This window comes from Cynocephalus volans, chromosome 4 (genome assembly GCF_027409185.1).
Source record: "Cynocephalus volans isolate mCynVol1 chromosome 4, mCynVol1.pri, whole genome shotgun sequence".
NCBI lineage: Eukaryota > Metazoa > Chordata > Mammalia > Dermoptera > Cynocephalidae > Cynocephalus > Cynocephalus volans.
In genome coordinates this window covers 100953202-100975747 of record NC_084463.1, presented here as the reverse complement: position 1 = coordinate 100975747, position 22546 = coordinate 100953202, and the positions used below count along the sequence as shown (strand labels likewise).

The 22546-nt window shown below is 38.9% G+C and overlaps 1 protein-coding gene across 2 annotated transcripts in view; it reads right to left on the bottom strand.

Moving 5' to 3' along the window:
- The window catches only part of FAM168A (family with sequence similarity 168 member A), a 188476-nt gene extending 167885 nt beyond the window's left edge, over window positions 1-20591 (bottom strand). For both annotated transcript variants that reach the window (XM_063094355.1, XM_063094357.1), the window contains exon 1: window positions 20362-20591. The gene's annotated coding sequence lies outside the window, so the exon portion shown is untranslated. The remainder of the gene's footprint in view (window positions 1-20361) is intronic.
- Window positions 20592-22546: the final 1955 nt, after the last annotated feature.

The window sequence follows — 22546 nt, the reverse complement described above, 5'->3', positions numbered from 1 at the left end:
CTTTAAAAAAAAAAAAAAAATTAATATTGTAATAAAGACCCAGATGTCTCAGGTGGCTGAGTACACTCAAAAAAAAAAAAAAAAAAGTCTTAAGAGAAAATAATTTTTTTGCTCCTAAAATACTACAAGGTGTCTCTAGTGTATGTCTAATGTATTCTGTGAAAGATTCGAATTCGAATCTAAGTTATCAGTGCTGAGTCCCAGGTCCGTGGCACTTGCACCATGGAGGTTTAGTGTCAAGATTTTGAAACTCATTCCCCAAACTCCAAGGCTATTTCCAGTGACTACACCATGCTTTGGAGCCGTTTAAAAATTCTTGGGCTGGCCAGTTGCTCATTTAGTTAGAGTTGGTGCTAATACCAAGGTCAAAGGTTCAGATCCCCTTACCAGCCAGCCACCAAAAACCAAATGAAAAAGAAAAAAAAAAGAGAATTCTTAACAGAGGATTATTGTCTGGAAGTCCTTTTATTTTGGTAAGATAATCACGTAACTTACTGCTAAATACAAAATTAAATGACAGGAGGAATAATCAGCTATACATATCTAATGACAGGTACTAATTCATGCATAATATATTATTGAGCCAACTGCTATAATATCTGAGTTTAATAGAAATTTGAACATATCTTCATAATGTCTTACACTGGAAGTGAAGACCATGAGCTTTGAATCTGGTAAACTGCCTACCACTAAGTAGCTTGAGATACCTTAATTGGGATCCCAAGTAGCTTGGGATAACTTAATTAAGTTTTTGCATATGTAAAGTGGAAACAATATCTATCTCTCAGGGTTCTCACTGATTTAGAAACAGTGTATATAAAACACCTAGGGCTATTAACATCTTTGCCCTCTGTGGATATTCCCAGCCAAAACATGTAGATGAAAATTAAAAACTCAAACATATGATATTTCAAATATAATGGGTTGTTTGGTACCAGGCAAAATAAATAGTCAGATGATTTAAATTTTTAAATTTCATCAGCTGTTTTGGCATTGGATAGATTTTTTTTTTAATCCCACATAATCAAAACAAACCTGGATATTTGCCTTGAACCCCTAAGCAGCATTTCTTCCCCCTTCAGAAGATCCTCTAGTTACCTAGTAACCACCTGCCAGGCCCAGACTAAAGAAAATTGGCTCTTCCCTGGGCTAATTACCCAACCAGCCTGAACAATCTAAAACAAAGTCTGGAATAAAGACAATTGTCAGCCAGAATGTTAGTGAAATTATCCACAACAGGAGACCTGAGAATCCAAATACCACCAGGCAGTTATTTCCATGAGAATAAAATCACAATTTATGAGCCCTGCAAATTATACCATTATTAAAACAAACATCCCATTGAGGCTACAGCTATCAGATAAATGGTTTTATTGTCCCTATTGTTTCATCCACTGCAGCAAAGAGGTGCAAACTGAATAAACTGTTACAGAAGCAGTAATTTCTAGGAAATTACAATGCAGACTTCTATCTTAAAGCTCCCTTTGTGTGGAAGTTTATAGGCTCTGGAGGGGAAGGGAGAAATGTAGAATCAACTGTTCTCCACCTGCCCTCAAACTCAAAGATCCCGACAACTTCATCAGCAGAACTAACTCACCAGTTTTCCCTGCTTTTTTCTATTTGTTTTTCTCCCCAGTAGGTTGAGAAGAAGAATCTGAACTCAGCAAATCCACTTCACTCACTAGGAAACCTTTAGACAATCCTTCAAACCAAATAAACACAGATAAAAGAGACAAGAAAATGGACTCTGGTTTCCCTGACTCCCATTATACAAAGTACCTCCAGCTACAGCAATGAGAATTAATGAGAAAGTACAAAAGTATGGCATAGGCTCCTCCCATTATTTAAAAAAAAGTCTTTACATTAACTGCTAGCATCGTCAACCTTGCGCTGCATTACAGATATAAATGGGAAATCCGAGAAACTACCTCAGCTATGTGTGCTGAACTGCATCATGGAATGGGGAAGGCAAAAATAATCTCTTCAGTAGTAATAGCTCAATGAATCCACAAGCCAGGGCTGGCCAGTTAGTTCAGTTGGTTAGAGTGTGGTGCTGATAACACCAAGGTCCAGGGTTCGATCCCTGTGCTGGCCAGCCTCCAAAAAAAAAGAAAAAAAAGGATCCACAAATCTACCAATTTTCGAAGCGGAAGGAATGAAACTCGCACCACTGCACATCTGCTATATGCAGATGTACACACTATACACACATTATTTCTAATCCTCACAACAACCCTCTGAGGTAATACAGACACCCCTTATTGAAAGATGAGAATTTAAGACTCAGAGAAATTAAATAATCTGCCCAAGGTCACACAGCTACTAAACTAAGATTTAAATTAAAGTTTCTCCAACTTTAAAGCCTAAGCATTTTTACCTTTCGTTTTTGCTATTTTGTTCTACCTATTAGTGTAACCTAATTAAAAAAAAAAACTTTTTAAAAAAAACCCAAAAAACTATAAGATTTCAATGCAACTTGGACCTTTTACAATGTTCTAACACTGTGAAGCAGTCAGGGGATGATGCAGATGAACTATTACTTCATCATACAATTCACTTTAAAATTCTCCTTTAATCCTCTCAACAAACTTGTGAGGGATGATCCTCCTCCACTTTATAGGTGAGAAAACTGAGGCTCAGGAAGAAGATTTTGTGGTTTGTCTGAGGAAACTAAAACCCCAACCTTTGACTACAAGCTCACTGCTTATGCATCTTTATCACAATGCTAGACGTAGACACAGACATAAAGAACTCGAAAATCTGCTTTGGAGTTCTTTGCTTATTTATGAGGAACATCTGTTCATAATTAATAGCATGTGGAACATTGGGCACGGAGGTGGGAAGGAAGGAGCAACAGAAAGCCCCTTAGGGCCTCAAGCTGCCTAAATCTAGACTTTCCTGTTTCAAAAACACTGGAAGATCATTCAGTGGAAAAGGACTTGAGCTCTAGAAGATAGAAACAAATTTTGGAGCTCTGAACTCCTACACGTACTCTGGACTACCAACTGAAAGCTTGACTGGTAATACTGGCTTCCAGGGATTGAGGGCCCACTATGCGTCAGGCACTATGCTAGCCTCTTTATATACATTGTTTCTAATCTTCCCCAGGGCAGATGGTAGAATCCCTATTTTACAGATGAGTAAATTAAGGTTGAAAGATGAAGTGACTGAATCCTGACTGGTCTGACTTCAGAACCACTGTTTCATCTATAGTGATAGAAAGCAGATCAGTGGTTGCTTGGATGGGGATGGGAAGAGAGCAGGAAGGAAGGATTTCAAAGGGGCACCAGAAAAGTTTTGGGAGGTGATGGATATGTTCACTGTTTGAATTATGGTAATGGCTTCATGGGTGTATACATATGTCAAAGCTTAGCAAACTGTACATTAAGTTTGTGTCGTCTGTTGTATGTTGTTTTTATGTATAAGAAAGCTTTTTTGGGAGCAACACTGTTCTTTTTACTAACCACTGACTATCACCCCAGGATATCTGCCCTTAAATTGTGTCCTATCACAGGGAAGCCAGGCCTAAAAAGTCCTTTTCCTAACCTACTGAGTTTTAAGTTTATGTAAACTGTTAGTAAAACATCACTGAAAGTTTTAAATATCCAAGAAAAACAAATTATTTCCAAACACTGGAAAGCATTTCAGAATACATTTCCATACAAATGAAATGTTAATTATAAAATGTAGCCTGGTAAAAGGATAAATAGTAAAAGCTTTAGCATCACACAAACATGGCCTGAATCCCATCCTTGATTCTTACCAGTGAATCTAGTCAGATGTCTAAATACGTATCCAGTTCCTCATTTATAAAATGAAAGTGATCATAACAGTGCTACCTGTCTTAGTCAGTTTGGGCTGCTGTGTATGTAACAGAATAACACAAACATTTATTTCTAACAGGTCTGAGGCTGGGAAGTCCAGGGTCAAGGTGCAAGCAGATCCAGTGTCTGGTAAGGGTTGATTTCTGATTTGCAGATGACCCTCTTCTCATTGTATCCTCACATGATGGAGAGCAAAGAGTGCAAGCACACTCTCTACTGTCTCTTCTTATAAAGGCACTAATCCCATCACAAGGGCTCTACCCTCACAACATATTTACTTCCCAAAGGCCCCATCTCCAAATACCATCACGCTGGGGATTAGAGTTTCAACATATGAATCTGGGGAGGACACACACACTCAGTCCATAGCACTGCCATTTATTGAATTCATACTAAGTGCCAAACACTGAACTAAGCAGTTTAATCATCTCATTTAATCCTCCCAACAACTATATAATGTAAATACCATTATACACCCATCTAACAGATGGAGAAAATAAGTTATAGAAAGATTAAGTAACTTTGAAGGTCGCACAGCAAGTAAGTGCAACATCTGGGATTTAAATTCACCTTACAAAATTACTCTGAGGAATAAACTTGATGAAGGAGGTAAAATACTATCAGTGTCAGCACAGTATAAATGATAGAATGCTCTCCCCCATTTTTTAGAGCAAGTTTCTCTAAAGACATCTAGTACATTGAAAAGAAAAAGTTTTTAAATATTCCATAAATTAAATTTTTAACTGATTAAGGCTAGTGGTATGCACTTTACCCAATTTATCCCTAACTGACAGTCCACAAAGTAACTATTATTTTTCTCTGTCTTACTGATGGGGAAAATGAAATTCTGTAATTATCCAGGGAAGCCCAGAAATGGGGCACCAAATCCCAACCTAGGAAAGCCAAGGAAAACTTTCCGGAAAATGTTAACTCCTAAGCTGAGTCTTAAAGGCTGAGTCAGAGTAGATCGATCAATTAAGAGTAACAAAAAGATGTGTAGGCCAAGATAAGAGCAGGTGCAAAAAAACACAAAAAAACAGTGAGACAAGAGGCACGGCACATCTGAAGAACTGCAAGCACAGTACAATGCCCACTACCATAGTACTGTAGGTAAAATGTACAAGCTGGGAGGAGAGACAAACAATGAGTGACACTGGTAAGGAAATTAGGGAGAGGATACTGACCTGACCTGCCTTAGATACCATACTAGGGAACCTGGATCTCATCTCAAAGGTTTTAAGTATTCAAGAGTTTCATACTAACTCCCATCTAGGAGACAGTGTCCCTACAATGATGGTTGGCTGAAAGGCAGGCTTTCAGATATGCTCATTTAGAACGTAGTTGGTTTTCCCCTCCATAATTCCACAACCTGATCAAAATATACCATCAGAGTCATAAATCTCAAAAATAAGGATAATATTACCACCAACATAAATAAGTGTAGAAAAATATTTTTAAAATTCCTCCTTTGCTTCTGGGAGAAATATTGGATCACCTCAGTGATGACTAACTAGTATAATTAGAAAAAATTTAGAAAGGTATTTCTAATATTCACTGACATTTTTAATTGAGAAAGAACTAGCAACATCAGTAAACTCTCCAGAACAATGCAATCTGTTTCAACCCGAATCCATACCACAAACTTTAAGAAGTTGATGAAGAGTCAAAGGTCATAACATACCTGCACTGGTCCACCAAGAAATTCAGGCAAATAGCCAAAATTTGAGCTTTGTTGCCAAGAAGACCAAGTACGCTACAACTAGAAAACAAATCCCAAAGTACAAAAACAAATAAATTCAGTGTTTTATTTCTCTAATAAAGATGTTCTAAAAGCCCAAAACACTGTTCCTTTTTCACAAACGGAAAGTCCCAATAAATCCCATAATTCCATTCTAAAAGGACAATATAAATAAATAATAGCTACCATTTTTTAAGTAATTAATATATGCCAAGCACTATGATAAGTTCTTTATATAAATTACCTCATTCAATCCTCACAACTACCTAGGAATTATGCACTACTACCACCATTTTCTTTTTAAAGATGAAAAAAATGAGACAGAAAAGTAAACATGTCCAAGGTCTCATAGCTAGTAAGGGGTAAGCCAGAACAAAATATATGTGTTACATATTCTAAAGAGATCCTTAATAATTTAAGGAAAATTCATCCCATTAAATCCCTTCGATTCTTAAACATGCAAATTATTTAAATAGTTTCACAGAGTTTATCATTAAGAAGGTTGACCCTTTCCCCACAGCAACAAATGATAACCAGATCCTATTGTACAAAAACACTGTGTCACTGCATTCTTTGTAGCTAGCACCAATATACTGAGTAGCACAGAGCAGGTAGATGACATCCTACTCTGTAAAAACTGGCTCACTCATTTTGCATTGACTCAATTCTTCAACATAAATGTACTAAGCCCATGCTAGGTTCCAACTATCAGAGATAAACAAATAATCAGTGAGACACTGTCCCCTGAAGGCAGCATGGCACTTAGGAAAGGGCACTCATAAGCTCGGAGGCAAAAAAGTCTAGGAATAAATCCCACCCTAGTCACTTACTGGCTGATGGGCCTGCACAGGCTCAACATCTCTGAGCCTAAGTTTTCTCATATGTAAAATAAAATAATTATGACCACCCTACAGCAAAATTGTGAGGTTTAAATTACATAACAGGGCCTGGGACAATGTAGGTACACAATGAATGTTAGTTCCTCGATCCCAGAACTAAGGTTCCAGGCTGTATAGAAGGTGCTAACTGGAAGGTAAAATAATGTTCAGAACTAGGAGTTGTCTTACCTATCTCTTTCACCATTCTCCTCTGCCCAATCACTGTGAAAAACCAATGTCATTACAGAAGATTACTTGGCTGTGGCTTCATCTGCATCTTTTTCTTTTTCTACTGTAAATACTCCAGACTAAGGGTATAAAAACCTAACATACCTAAAGAACCACTTTTACGCATAGCTATGCACAGTTCTCTAAAGGCCACTTCACACCTTTTCTTCACTACAAGATGCAGAACAATAAGCACCAAGCCCAATGATTTTCTAACACCCTGACAAAGTTGTGAAACTGCTCAACTCTTAATTTTTTAGCTCTACTAAGCCAAGGAAAAACCACTGCATTCATATTGGCTTTCAAAACAGTATTTTTAGTAAAGGTTTGACATAACCACCTATTCCTCCAATAAGAAATAAACAAAGCCTAGAAACATACTCATATTAACAAAAAATATATATTATCTTATACAGCATCAAGGCAGTGACACCAAACTATAATAGCATCACTGCATTCTTCATGACCATACAAAAAAAATTTTTTAAGCTAGTTTCAGTTTCACTTAAGAATGTTCTTGATGAAGTTATAAAAATTATTAATTTTATTAAATCTCAGTCCTTAACTACGCATCTGTATTAGTCCATTTTCTGTTGCTTATAAAAGAATACCTGAAACTGGGTAATTTATAAAGAAATGAAATCTATTTCTTACAGTTTGGAGGATGCGAAGTCCAAGGTCCAGGGAACACACCTGGTGAGGGCCTTTTTCTTGGTGGGAACTCTACAGAATCCCACAGTGACCAGGGTGTCACATGGCGAGAATGGGCTGAGCAAGAAAGAGTTAAGCTTCTCACTCACTCTCCTTTGAAGCCATCATAACCATGCCCATGACCACCCATTTCACTATCAATGGATTAATCCATTCAAAAGGGAACAGTACTTACAATCTCATCAACTCTTAAAGGCTCCACCTTCAATTACCTTAATAGGATTTCCACCCTCTTAACACTGTTACAATAGACATTAAGTTTATAATACATGAACACATTTGACCCATAGCAGCATCTTTTTAATATTCTGTTGATGAAATGGGATGTACACATAAAGCATGTCTGCTATATATCAAAGTACAAAAATTGACTCAAGGAAAAGCACTAAAGCACTTGTGCAATTGAGTTGCAAGCTGAACTAGCTGCTTTTTCTTATAAAACACCATTTTTACTTGAAAGAACAGCTGGCAGACAAACTATGATTATTCAGACTTGGATGTTTAGCAGATTTTTTTTGAAAATGAATGATGTGAGACTGTCACTTCAAAGAAAACAACTGTCAGTATTTATTGCCAATGATAAAATTTGAGCTTTCAAGTTAAAATGACAAAAGATTTGTCTGGTGAGATTGGTGGTGATATTAACAAATGTGCTTTTTTGACATTATGCAATAGAATATGTCAACATTATAAGATCTGCATAATTCAGTGCTATACACTGAGTTATGCCCCCCAAAATTCATGTGAAAGCCCTGTCCCCCAACGTGATGGTATTTGGAAACAGGGCCTTTGGGAGATAATCAGGTTTAGATTATTTATAGCTAGGTTTACATGAGGTCATGAGGATGGGGCCACCATGATGGGATTAGTGCCCTTATCAGAAGAGACACCAGAGAGCTGGAGTGCTCCCTTCCTCTCCCCACCCTCCAACTCCCATGCACCCTCCTCCCAAGATCCCCACACCATGTGAAGACACATTGAGAATGTAGCCATAGCCCTCACCAGAAACTGACCATGCTGGATCCTTGATCTTGGACTTCTAGTCTCCAGAACTGTAAAAAAAATTAATTTCTGTGTTTAAGTGATCCAGTCTATGGTATTTTGTTATGAGCAGACTAAAGACACTCAATGAACCAATGTTTTCCAAATGACCAATGCATGATGCTACAAAATCATGCATGGGTAAAAGATCTATTAATTAATTAATTAATTAAAAGATAAAAATAAAAAATATAAACTTTATTTCTCAACATAAACTCCATCAAGTTCAAGACACTTTTGTAAGTGATGATAACTCGCCACTTAGTCTATCCCTAAAAGAACTGAAGGTCTTGGGAATTTAACCACGTCAATGCAGTCTTTTTCACATTATTAACTGGGGGGGAAAAGGGGGGAGTGCCTTTTAAAGATTTTTTGAGATTAGGAAACAAAAAGAATTCAGAGGGAGCCAAATCAGGACTGTAAGGTGGATGCCTAATGATTTCCCATCAAAATTCTCACAAAACTGCCCTCGTTTGATGACAGGAATGAGAAGGAACATTGTCCTGGTGGAGAAGGACTCTATGGCAAAGACTTCCTGGGTGTTTTTCTGCTAAAGCTTTGGCTAACATTCTCAAAACACTCTCATAATAAGCAGATGTTATTGTTCTTTGGCCCTCCAGAAAGTCAACAAGCATAATGTCTTGAGCACCCCAAAAAACTGTTGCTATGACCTTTGCTCTTGACTGGTCCCCTTTTGCTTTGATTGTACCACTTCCACCTGTTGGTAGCCATTGCTTTGATTGTGCTTTGTCTTCAGAATTGTACTGGTAAAGCCATGTATCATCTCCTGTTACAATTCTTTGAAGAAATACTTCAGGATCTTGATCCCACCTATTTAAAATTTCAATTGAAATCTCTGCTCTTGTCTGAAGCTGATCTGGTGCAACTGTTTTGGCACCCATTGAGCAGAAAGTTTGCTCAACTTCAATTTTTCATTCAGAATCATGTAAGCTGATCCAATTGAGATGTCTATAGTGTTGGCTATTGTTTCAGCTGTTAATAGTTGGTCCTCTTCAATTAGAGCACAGACAAGATGCATTTTTTCCTTGTAAATTGATGTGGATGGTCTGCCTCTGCAGGCTTCGTCTTAAAATTTGTCATCCTTTCTTATAATGAGCTATCCATTTGTAAACTGTTGATTTCTTTGAGGCATTATCTCCATAAACTTTCCATAAAGTATCAGTGATTTCATCATTCTTCTACTCAACCTTCACCATAAATTTGATGTTTGTTCTTGCTTCAATTTTAGCAGAATTCATGTTTCTCTGATAGGAGCTCTTTTCAAACTGATGACTTATCCTTCCTACTACCTCAAACTAGATCCTGTTCAGACATGTTATAACAAGTTAGATGAGTTTATCTTAGTACAAAAAAAATTTTGCAATCCATGCATAGTTTTTTCATTATACGCATTTTCCATGAACTTTCTGAAGACTCCTCACACAAAACAGACCAATAGACTTTAATGTATCAGAGTATGAAAAGCTCACTGATATGGCTTCATGTTCCACAAGGCAATGGACCTTAAGAAACTACTAGCTGTCAAGTTCTGGTAGTATCAAAGAACAATATCCACAATAATCTATAAAGGCAATTAAGGCTGACTGGTTAGCTCAGTTGGTAGACAACGATGCTGACAACACCATGGTCAAGGGTTCAGATCTCCATATCAGCCAGCCACCAAAAACAAACAAACAAATAAAATTATTCAACTTAAAAAAAAAAAGCAATTAAAACATTCCTCCTTTCTTTTCCAACCTCATATCTATGTGGAACTTGATTTTCTTTGTATACTCCAAGCAAAACAACCAATTGCAACAGACTCAATACAGAAGCAGATATGAGTCCAGTCAGACATTAAGAAGATTTGGAAAAATGTAAAATAATCATCCTTCTAATTTTTTGGATTCAGATAATACACTTACTTTCATAAAAATGTGCTAACATGTAATAAGCGTTTTTATAATAAATTAAAACACTTTAAATTTCTCAGTTTTAATCTCTAATACAGTAAATATTGATAGATATAACCCACAAACAAAAGCTCTTTGGGGTGCTCAATAATAAGAACGTGAAGACACCAAAATATCTGAGAACTGGTAAGATATAGCAATGAGCAAGAACTATTTCTACACACAAAAACATAAATGCATCTCACAAATAATGTTGAGTACAAAAGTCCAGTTACACCTAATGCAAGTGCATAAACAGGCAAAAATAATCTATGGTATTGGAAGTCAGAATATTAGCTTCCTTGGAGGAGGGAAAACTGAGATCCCTTTCTTGATCTCAGTTCTGATCACCCTTATTGTGTATTTTTTCTACATATGCTATATATACCTCAATACAATTCTTTTTAATTTATATTTTTTATATAAATATAAACCAATACACACACCTGCCTTAGGCTTACCTACAGAAATTCTGTTAGCTCTGGTGCACAGTAGAGCTGGGGCATGTCTTTCTTTTCTTAACAGCTCCTCAGGCAATTCTAATGAGTAACCAAGATACAACTTGTCTAAGTAGGTTGAAGACTACTAATCTAACAGTTTAAAACCAGGGAACTTTATACACAGTACAAAAAAAAGAACAAGGGCTTTGAAGAAAGGCAGATCAGGTTTTTAATACAAGCTTTTCCTCTCTTACTAGTTATGTAACCGAATGCAATCCCTATACTAATCCTTATAGGCCTCAGTTGTTTCAGTTTCTTCTTCTGTAAAATGGGCACGATTAATTACACAGTGGAAATGTGAGAATTAAATTATATAAGGGAAAGAAAAGCATACATCATATCGTCTACCATAGATACACAGATATCAGGTCCCTTTTGTCTTTTTATCTTCATCCCCCACTTGTCTTAAGGCCTGAGACAAATTTACCCTCTTGAGTCTTGATTTCCTCATCTCTAAAATGAAAAGAATGCCACATGACCAACCTATGCACTATAGATCAAATAATATAGTACAATTATATTTGCATAAGTATAAATAGTTTATCAATATTTACAGTTAGGAACTTTTGCTATCAACTCAAAATAAAAGAGGGAGGAAGACATATTATAAAGGTTAAATTAGAAAAATCACAAAACAGAGGCTAGAAATATCAGCATCAGCAAAAACTGTCAAACTTGAAGGACATGATCAGAAGGCAAACCAAGATCATAATCTCAAATCAGCCACAAACTGAAGTTTACTGTGAAAAATCTATCAGCATTCACAATGTCTATGTCTAAGAAAAAGCACAACCTATATCATCATGCAAACAGGCATATTCTTAAAAGACACCTGCGTAGATGGTGGGAGAAGCAGGAATTGTACTGGAGCTTTACAAACCAAGGTGTTCATACAGCATCTTCATACAGAAATGAATGGCCAATTTAATAAAATGCTAAACTTTTAGATAAACATAGTTTGACCAAAAAAAATCTGCAAAGTTCTTTTCAATACTAAAGATATGCATAACTGCCCCAAGAAATAAACTTTATGAAATAAATAAAGCAAGAAATATGAACTTTCTTTAGTCTCTCTGCTCTTCAATATTCTACAACTTTCAGTTGATTTCTCATAACATACCAGGGATTGGCAAGCTATGGACCGCCCATGGCCTGTTTTGAATGGCCTGTGAGCTAAAAATGGTTTTTACATTCTTAAACCACGTAAAAGGGGGCAGGGATGAAGAAGGAGGTGGAAGAGGAGGAAAGGTGGGAGGAAGAGAAGGAGGAAGGAAGAAGGGAGTTGGGCAGGAGGATGAGGAGCAACAGAGACCATATGAGGCTTGCAAAGCCAAAATATTTTTTAGAGAAAGTATATGCCAACCCCTGAAGACACCAGCTTGCTGTCTGTTATTGTTGAACCTTGTGCTATACATCATCATCATCAAAGCCTTTATCAATCCAATTAAATTCTTTCTTTCTTTCTTTTTTTTTTTTTAATAAAGATGACCGGTAAGGGGATCCTAACCCTTGACTTAGTGCTGTCAGCACCACGCTCAGCCAGTGAGCAAACCGGCCATCCCTATATAGGATCCGAACCCGAGGCCTTGGTGTTATCAGCACCACACTCTCCCAAGAGAGCCACGGGCCGGCCCTCAATCCAATTAAATTCTAAATTCCATGCTATAGAAATAAAAACCTACATCTGGGGAAAAAATTACATCTTACTCCTCATTAGACTATTTACAAACTATTACTAGTTTGTTATCTATCTTCATTTGGTTAAAAAACTAATCACTCACTACTTGCAAGGCACACCCCAGGAGCTAGGAATATAAAGATGAGTAGGACACAATCCCTGCTCTCATGAACCTTATAGTAAGTGAAGGAGCAGACAGAAACAGTAAATTTTCCTATAACAGGGTAAGTACTGTGACAGAGGCAAGGAGTAGATGCTCCCGGGGAACAAAATGCGGACACTGTTGCTTATGACAACCTTACGGGTTCTGAAAGGTTTCTTGGTGGAGACAATACACATAACCCAAAAGGATCAAAAAAAAAGAGAAATAACATGAGCAAAGGTATGAACCATCAAGATGTCTGTAGAAACTATACAACACTCAGTATTATCAGTGATGGTAGATCAGGCAGGAGGAGTATATAGGGACAGGTCACAGAAGACCTAATATGTCATGTTAAGGAGCCAGTGAAGGAATGTAAGCAGGGGCGTGACACAGACATATACACCTTTTGGGGAGATGTTCTGGTTGCTGGGTGAAAGATAGGTTTACAAGATGGGAGATCCGGAGACCACTTAGGAGGCTACTACCCTTGTCTAGGTGAGATTAGGATATGCTCTAAGTTGGTAACAGCAGGAATGGAGAGTTCAGTTCCAGAAATATTTAGAAGGATTTATGTTTGCCTATGAGAAATATGGAAGAAAAGACTAATGACAGAGAATTTTATCTTGAATGATTGGATAGACAGTAATGCCTTTACAAGGAGATGATTTTAACTTTTTGTGAGGGCGAGCATGCAGGGAGGGAGAGGTCAGAAGTAGATGGGGAAAATGAGTTCTGTCTAGGACATACTGAACTCGAGGACCATTGGAATGGATGTTTTATGGTGGCAGATAGTAGCCAGTGACATAGACAAGTCTGGTGCTCAAGAGAGCTCTGAGCTAGAGATATAGATTTGAGAGTCATGATCATATGGCAAGACTACTCAAGGTAAGAATCTAAAAAATCCAGTGTACCAAGGAGCCAATCCTAAAGAATATCAGCATTACTGAGAAGGCAGAAACAATAGATCACATCTTAAATATTAACTATTTTCACAGCTTCAAAAATCTCTTCCTGCTAAACAAACTGGGAAGAGCAAAAACCATTAACTATGTTCAATAGTATAGCTCATCTGGTGGACAAAGTGAGAAATAAGGAATTTGGTAGGGAGAGGACTTTCCAGATGAAAAGAACAACATAGGAAAAGAATAAGAGCATGACAATACAGCATGACTGGGGATTGGCTTATGTGGTTTTACAGTTGGTTCACATGCTAGAAAGGCCTTAAAGAGAAGTACAAACTAAGAACTCCTAGATCATAGGGAGGGAACAATTAAGATTGTGTGTGATCATTAGATGAACCATTCCTAACCTCTCCTTCCCCAGCACATCTACATATACCTCAGGTCTCACTTCAAGCATTAACTCCTCTAAATATCTCTCTTCCCTGCTCCCTGGGCAGATCAGGCTGTGCCAACCCCCACCCTCTCCATATCCCTTGTCCATGCCTCCACTGTAGCATTTATCCCACTATGCTATAGTTATGTTGACATGTATGCCTCCCCACTAAACTGTAAGTTCCTTAAGAGCAAGGAATCTTAATTTTTGTATCCCAGACTCCTAGCACTCCCTTACTGCCTGACATCTAATAATCACTCGATAGATATTTGTTGAACAGATGTCTTAAACCTATCTGTCATGCACAAAACCACTAGCTCCTTGGCCTCAGAATATATTACAGTTATAGGTTTACATTGTTTATTTTGCTTTACTTATAATATTAAAATAATTTTAAATTCCAAATGTAAATTGAGTAAGGAGAGATGAAACCCAGGAAAATACTGAGCAACAACACAAAAGTTACAAATGAACAATTTTTCCTGAAGGAAAAGTTAGCTCTAAACAATTCACAAGTAAAATAAAAATATAAATAGTAATAGCTACTATATTAAGCACCAACTATGTATGTGACAGTCAGTATTCCAGGTACTTTATTCTTCTTCTCTCATTTAATCCATATATCAACCCAACAATGGAGTATTATCTCCCTTTTACATATGTACTATCCTCACTTTACACTGCCTCTGTAATAAGTTACAGGTAGATTGCTAAGAGGGAAATGACTGTATTTGCCAGGATAACGGAGAGCAGTTTATACTCCATTTTCCACTTCAATAAAGCCTCAATTGTTTCATTTGAGCTAGCCAGCACAGTTAATGTGGAAGTAGGTCCCATAAATACACTGGAAGAAAGTCCCCTAGCACCTTCTCTGTTCCACTATAACCTACAATCTTCAGGTTTCAAGGAAGAAAGTGTGAAACTGACATTCATGTATCCCCTCCTCCAATGGTAAAAGAACCCTTCAGAAAGGCAATAAACCAAAAGTGACAAGCTTTTTACTTACGTGGAGGGTGCCCTGATCTCAGTTTTGTAAACTAGGAAGTAAAAAAAAAAAGCAACATTTATATAGTCCTTTACAGTTTAAAAAGTTATGTTCACATTTATTATCTCATTTGAGCCCCAATTTACACATAAGTAAACTGAAGTTCCAACATATTAATGAATCTGGATTTCAAATTTCATGCACAAAAAATTCTTGGTATTTAGGTTGCTAAGCTTCTGATATATATGACTGAAGATTTCCTGTTTATGGTACTGTCTGTACATCAGATGACAGACCCTCCTGCACAATCAGGTAAGGACCAATGTACCAGACTGCCTTTCTGCAAAAAGAAAGATGCATAAAAATTCTGACCAAAAGACTTAAGTGACTTGCCAAAATATACCATGAAGCTCCAAGCATGTATAACAAAGAATTAGAATCCAGTATGTATAGAACTCTTGCCTATGAGAAAAACATTCCAAGACAGTGCTCTTTCAGAGCTCACAAAAGTCACTACTACCCACTCTCATTCCTATTTCCAGCTATGATTGAATCACATTTAGGTAATCTGATCATCCATAAGGGCAAACTGGCTTCCTCTTGCTACCTGGACTACTCATATCCTTCAGTATATGCATACATATGATAAAAGAAAGTGTTACACGATAAGGGGATTTTAGACTTCCTTGTAATTTCCAATTTCTATCATGAGCACATATTATTTTATTTATTTATTTATTTATTTATTTATTTATTTTATTTTATTTTATTTGTGTTTTGGCGGCTGGCCAGTATGGGAATCTGAGCACATATTACTTAATGGTAGAAGAAAATGAACTCTTTTAAAGTTAAAAAATGACAAGAATAAATACAAATAAAGCAGATCACAGAAGAATACTTACACTATGATTCTATTTATATAAAGTCGCAAGGGTAAAAAATATATTGTTTAGGGATACACATATGTTTAGTAAAAGTATAAAGAAAAGCAATGGAATGATTAACATAAAATTCAAAGAAGTGGTTAACTCTGAAGTTAAGGGAAGGAGGAAGATTCACTCAGGCAGAGCCTTACAAGAGGCTTTAAAGTTACTAGAAATCTCCTTTATGTTAAGCTGGGTAGTAAGTACACAGGTCTTTAATTTATTATTCCTTCCATTGTGGATTTATGTTATATACACTTTTATGCATATGGCTTACTTCACAACTTAAAAAGTAGGACATAAACAGGGTTGAAGAATCAGAATTTAGGAGCAGTAACCCAGACTCTTCCACTTGCTGTGTAACCTTAAATAAGTCTCTTAACTTCTCAGAGCACAGTTTTTCCTCTTAATTTATAGATGAGGAAGCTAACAGCTAACATCTGTTTAGTACTTATCTTGGCGTTTAAAGAGCTATTTTAAGTCCCCAGACTGCAAATATGCAGTACAAACATGCAAATGTGCAGATAAACTGTGAAATGATAATAATACAAAATAATACATTTTTAATAAATAATAGAATACTTTAATACTAAAAACTCATTGGTAGGGCACACAATACTATACACCATTCTAGCCTCTACCTATCTAATAATAATGGCACCAAATAGTATTTTTTTTAAATGTGTACTAAGTAACAACACACTGTGTTAAATGCTTTCCATGGACTATTTTGTTTAATCCTCAAAACACTGGCCTGATAGTTCAGTGGGTTAGAGCACGGTGTTTCTAACACCAATGTCAAGGGTTCGGATCCCCGGATCCCCATACTGCCAGCCATCAAAACACAAACAAAACTCTATGAGATTAGTTCTATTATCCCCACTTTACAGATGAGCCCATTGTGCGCAAGGTCACACAGCTAGTAATAAGTGGTGGACAGACCTCAGAACCCACACTCTCAACCACTGCATTCGTTTTGCCTCATTTCTCTCACTACATTTAAATTGTCTATCTCTCCCATGACACTGAAAGCTCCTTGACAACTGCTTTTGGTTCATTCTAATTTCCCCTGGCATTAAATTAGCAGGCATTAAATAAATAAATAAATAAACAAACAAATAAATAGTGAAGAGATATTTTACATATGTACAGTGTTTTAGGACATGCATTGATTTGCTCCCCTTGGCAGCCTTGTGAAGTATGAAAGGTTTTTTGTTTTGTTTTGTTCTGTTTTATTTACCATTTTAACCATATTTAAATTTACAATTCAGTGGCATTAAGTACATTCACAATGTTGTGCAACCATTACCACTAAGTATGAAAGGCTTTTAATGACTTTACTGAAATCACTCAGCTTTCAACTTAAAACTGGGATATGAAGCCAGGACTCTTTACTCCTAAATTCATGGGCTCTTCATTCTACCATGGTATCAATACTTCCATCTGCTCTCCCCTTCTCACCAGAATATCTCGAGGATCAAATGGGGTAAAGATACTAAACACACATTACTACTGCACAGGTGACCACAGCTGCAGGAAGAAAAAAAAAAAAACAAAAAACTAACACATTTCTCCCAGGTGGTTACTTTTCATTTGAGCTTTCAAAAGCTAGGGCTTTAATACAAACATCCCACCTCAAGACTAAACCTGCAGGTCCACAAAAGCAATGTCTGGACCCCAGAGTAAAGTTATGAGAAGAAATGCTTGCATTAGTTAGATTATACTCTCATTGAAATACAGGTAATTGCTCAAACCTGATTTTTATTTTAATAGAGAAAGCTTCCTCATAACAAAATGCCTTCAGTTCCAAGGGTAAGTCCAACTTTCCATCACTCTGCCCATTTTGGTACTTTAAAAATAAAAAAAAAGATTCTAAATGGGTATTTTTATGTGCTCAACTGTGGAAGCCAAGGAAAATGGTTTATTTGGAGTTGAACTCTAAAGCTTGAACAAAAACAAAAAGAATTATTTTAATCCCATTGGTGCCAATTTTATCCTCTTTTAGGTCTTTCCCATTTTTTCTGTCTGTACCCTAATCAACAACCACTTCATGTTTAACATATCATAGTTAATGCAATCAAGTTCAGAAAACTGTTTCCCTAAAGATGTTCCTTCCATTTACTCTTCTCTACTTTCCATCATCACCATTTTGCTATAAGAGTGAGCATATCACTAAGCTTTAAATCAAATTTCTGATGAATAGAAGGATATTGTTTCTGCAGTTAATGCAATGTACCTTTATTAACATCATCCCCTAAAAAAAAATAAATAAAAATGACTCTATATGCTTTATTTATCCATATCTGACAGAATTCTGATCACCTGAATTCCTTTAGAAGAAAATTCAATCTATAGAAAAACAGTCCAATTATTTTAAATCTTATCAAGCGATGTCAAAAGAGAATCAAATAAAAAACTCCATCAGTACCAAACCATCTCACCAATGAATATTTATGACATTTCCATATTTCCTGTCATCTCTCTGTTTACATAAAGCGGTAGTGCCAAGACTCATCTCAGGATTATTAGCCTGCATACAATGATGGGCCTAATTGCCTTGCAAACCAGGACACCAATAAATGGAGTCTTCAAGCAATCAATTTTAAGGCAGTGGGGGGTGGGGAGGCCTAAGCTCTTTCTGCATACATGCATACTGCCTGCCTAGCCTCATATTTTTTCAGTCTCATTCATCAGTTCTCAAGCAAGGAATGCACCCTTAACAAACTCCAGTTCACCAAATATATTTAAATTCCAAATTCCGGGACTAGTTTTTAAATGCAGCAGGGAGAAAGGGGAAAGGAGAAGGCAGACATCATATAGAAATATACATATCACATTCTAGTTTCATCCTCTCTCACCTTTAGTTTGGGAGTGGGTTTTTCCCCCCAACTTTCTTTTAATGATATATGAATAATAGAAGACACTCTGTCCTCCTTAATTCTACCTTAACTGAAGCCCCTCTCAACTTTACCTTTTGCACAACTTTACTTCCAAATGATACTAATATAAATGAAACAAACAACCAAAAAGATCAAACTAACAACTTAAGACATCCTCTAGGAAAGTCTTTAATGTACCTTCCCTGTCCTCTGCAAAGTCCCCCCTAACAACCTCTGATTACAGTTCCTCCCCCAACCACAGTCACCCAAAGCTATTCATTTAAGTGTTCCCACCCCTAAACCCTCTTGCGTCTCTTGGAGTCCATTCCTATCCCTCTCCAGAATAATCTAACCCTCTTCTTGCCAGCACTGCTCACTGCCCCTCTCCATCCTCTCTGCTTCATTCATACCAAAAACTCCATGTATCCCACTTCTTAAATTTCCCCTCTGCCACTCCACCATCCGCAACCACCTCTCCAGGCCTTTCAGCTCATCTCAGACATTCCTTCTCCAACACTCTGTCTCCTTGGCCAAGGGGCATTTTCTTCAAGATAACATCCCCCCACGTTGCTTTCCACCTGCCACTATTCTTTCAGTGAGTACTGCCCAGCCGTATCTTATGTGCCCTCTACCTCACTCCTGCACCCCAGGAGCTGCCGGGTCCCTTCCAGTGATTCTAAAATCACCCTAAATCCTATCCCACTGTGCCCCACCCCCAATTTCAATCTTTGTCCTCCCATTTGGGGCCTAACTTCCAATTTACCCCCCTCCTGCCTGCTTGCCATCACACTCTCCTCATTGAAATTCCCACCTCGACCAGCTCCTATTTCAACCTCCATCAGCCCATCCTAGAAAAACCCCAAATTCCACCTCCTCTGCTCTATCTTAACCCACGCTATTCCATAAGTCTCCACAAATTCCACCATCCCCAGATGACAAACGCCACTTCAAGCTCAGGTCTCAACTCATGACAAGCCCTTCACCCCCAGCTCCTGCCACCTCCATCAGCCTGCCCCACGTCCACCCCAAATTTCACTCTCCTGAAATAACACTCCTCAGGGTCCTATCCAAACCTGAACACCCACTCTCTATTGAAATCATCCCTCTACCCCCCAACCCGGGCTCAGATCCCAACCTGTCAACTACTCCAGGCCAACCCCAAATCATCACCCTCATTCAGTCCCCTCCCCCACTAAAAACCATCCCATTCCAGTCTCGTCTCCCACCTCGCCCCCAAGCCATCCCAAATTCCATCCCGACGCCCCGACCCCACACTCCTGTCTCAGGTCCGGTTATTCCCCATTAAAAGTCCGCTACCCTCGTCGCCGCCCCCCCCCCCCCCGCAACCTGCTTGGGTCCCACCTTCACCCCACCCCCAGCCCGCGCCTGGACAAGCCTCCCCCGACAGCCTGCCGTTCCATAGCGACCCCAACCCCCTCCTCCCAAACCGCGCGGGGCTCCGCAGCCCCGACTCTCATCTTCCCCAGCAACACCGGCCCAGGCTCAGGGCGAGCGGACCGGGTGGCGAGGGGAGGTCTCCTCACCGGCGAACGGCTGCAGGCGAAAACGGCGGCGGCGGGGGCGGCGGCTGAGACGGCGATGCCCTTGTCTTCTCTGGAGGCTACAGCGGCGACGCTCTCGCTCCCTCGCCCGTGTCCAGCAGGGTGGTGGATGGCGCACGGGGACAGAGCCTCCTCCTCTTCAGCGACTCGGCTCTGAATCCTCTGCAGTAGCCGCCGAGAGCCCAACGGGTGGGGGAGGGGACACTCGGCTGCGGGCGAGAGAGGAGGAGGTAGAGGGAGGGGGCGGGGGACTGCTGAGAAGGGCGGGGAAGGAGGAGCGGGCGCGGCGCCGCGACACGTCCCACAGCCTCAGAGAGCCAGGACCACAATTCCCGGCATGCCATGCTTTGGCCCGCGCGCGGCCGGCGCCTCCAGCGGCGCGCCCACTTGCCGAGCGGCCGCACCCTCTTAGCTCACAGACAATGGAATAAAGCCAGCCGTCTGCGGGAGGCTTCTGTAGACTGAAAGCCCAGTTGTGGGGGAACTCAGCTCGCCCCGAGGCCCCATCTCCAAGCGGCAATGCTCGCAGCATCTCCGATCTTTTTACGCGCGCGCACACGCACGCGGACACACACAGACACCCCACACACACCCGTGCCACCGCCCGCTGGACTACATCTCCCAGCATGCCCCACAGCCTCCCATCCTCCTTCCGGGCCCTTCTCAGATCCGGTACTACAGTTCCCAGCGTGTGGTCCCGGCGAAAGTCTGGGAGATGCAGTTCTCGATTCTTCCTCCATGTTAAGAAAAAGAAGTGAAAGAGAGAAAAAGGGGAAGGAATATGCCAACCCACCTAAGATAGGCCTAGATGGGCTAGATCACCTGTGATTCTGTACTCTCCTCGCCATCCCCGTTGCCACTGTCTCACACCAGCACTGATGCAGCAGCTTCCTCACTGGTCTCCCTGCAAATTTGAGGACGACTCGGTAACTTGAGTCCAGATGTAAAAGGGCATACTTCTTGACCCAACTTCGTTTTTTTTAAGAATTTATCGGAAAAGATTATCGAACAATTTAGAAAATGTCGATTATCGGGGGGACGTAATTGTCCATCAATAAGGGGTGGTTAAATAAACTGAGATATATACATACAATGCAGTACTAAGCAGCCATTTAAAACGATGATATAGATATATTTATTGGTTAAAGAGCAGCATGTTTAGAGGGGTCCGATTTATGTGAAGTTTGAGACAATATTCTATAAGCATAGAGAGATTTCAGAAAAGTTTCCCCAAATATTACCAGTGATTACTTTGGGGGAAAGGATGTCAGCTTTCAAGTAATTTTTATTTTCATATTTCCTGAATTGTTTAAAAGGAGCACATATCGTTTTGTTTTGTTTTGTTTTTTAACTGTAAGACTATTTCTAAAAAGAATGATTTCCAAATTCAACAACCTCTCTTTGCTGCCTAGCATTCCATGGTTCCCCATGCCTCAGCTGTGCTTCAGGACTATGCCTGTCTGTTTCTCTGTGAGAGCAACAGTTCTACTATTAAAACAAATAATAGTGGTCACTTCCCATTCATAAAAGAACATTAAGTTAACAAGAAGAATTTTCTCAATTTCAGTGCATCTTCTCAAAATTTTCCTCTTTCTGGTCTTTCTACAACCATTTTGTGCTTTTCTCCTACTCATGCTGCAAACTCAAGTCAGAGTTCTACCTTACCTGGAACATGTTTTAGGCACACTGATTCTCCTAATATCTGAGTTTGTTTTTGTTTTTGTTTTTGTCAGAGAGCCAATCTAGGAACCCGAACCCTTCACGTATCTGAATTCTTATAGCAGTGGTTTCTAATCTGTAAGCCAGAGATCACTGTGGGGAAGGTGAGTAAGGAGAGAGGAACAGACTTATTGTAAAGTGCCTATAAAGCTCTACCTAGACTGAATAAATGTCTTGCACTTAAATTTTTTTTTTCCTTCTTACATCTGTGTCCAGCTTTTTAGAATCCGGAATATGGTATCAGATGATCTCTGATTTAACATAAATCATGTACTCAATTACAGTATTTTCAATTTTATGTGTCATTATTCTTTGGTGTTTTGTAAGAACTGCAAGAAGAACTGAAGAACTGCAGGCCTACAGGAGAAGCACAGATTGCTTAGCTCAGAGGACAACTTAGTTCACAGTCCTGCAGCAGCCTATCTCTCTAGCTTCACCCCACCTCACT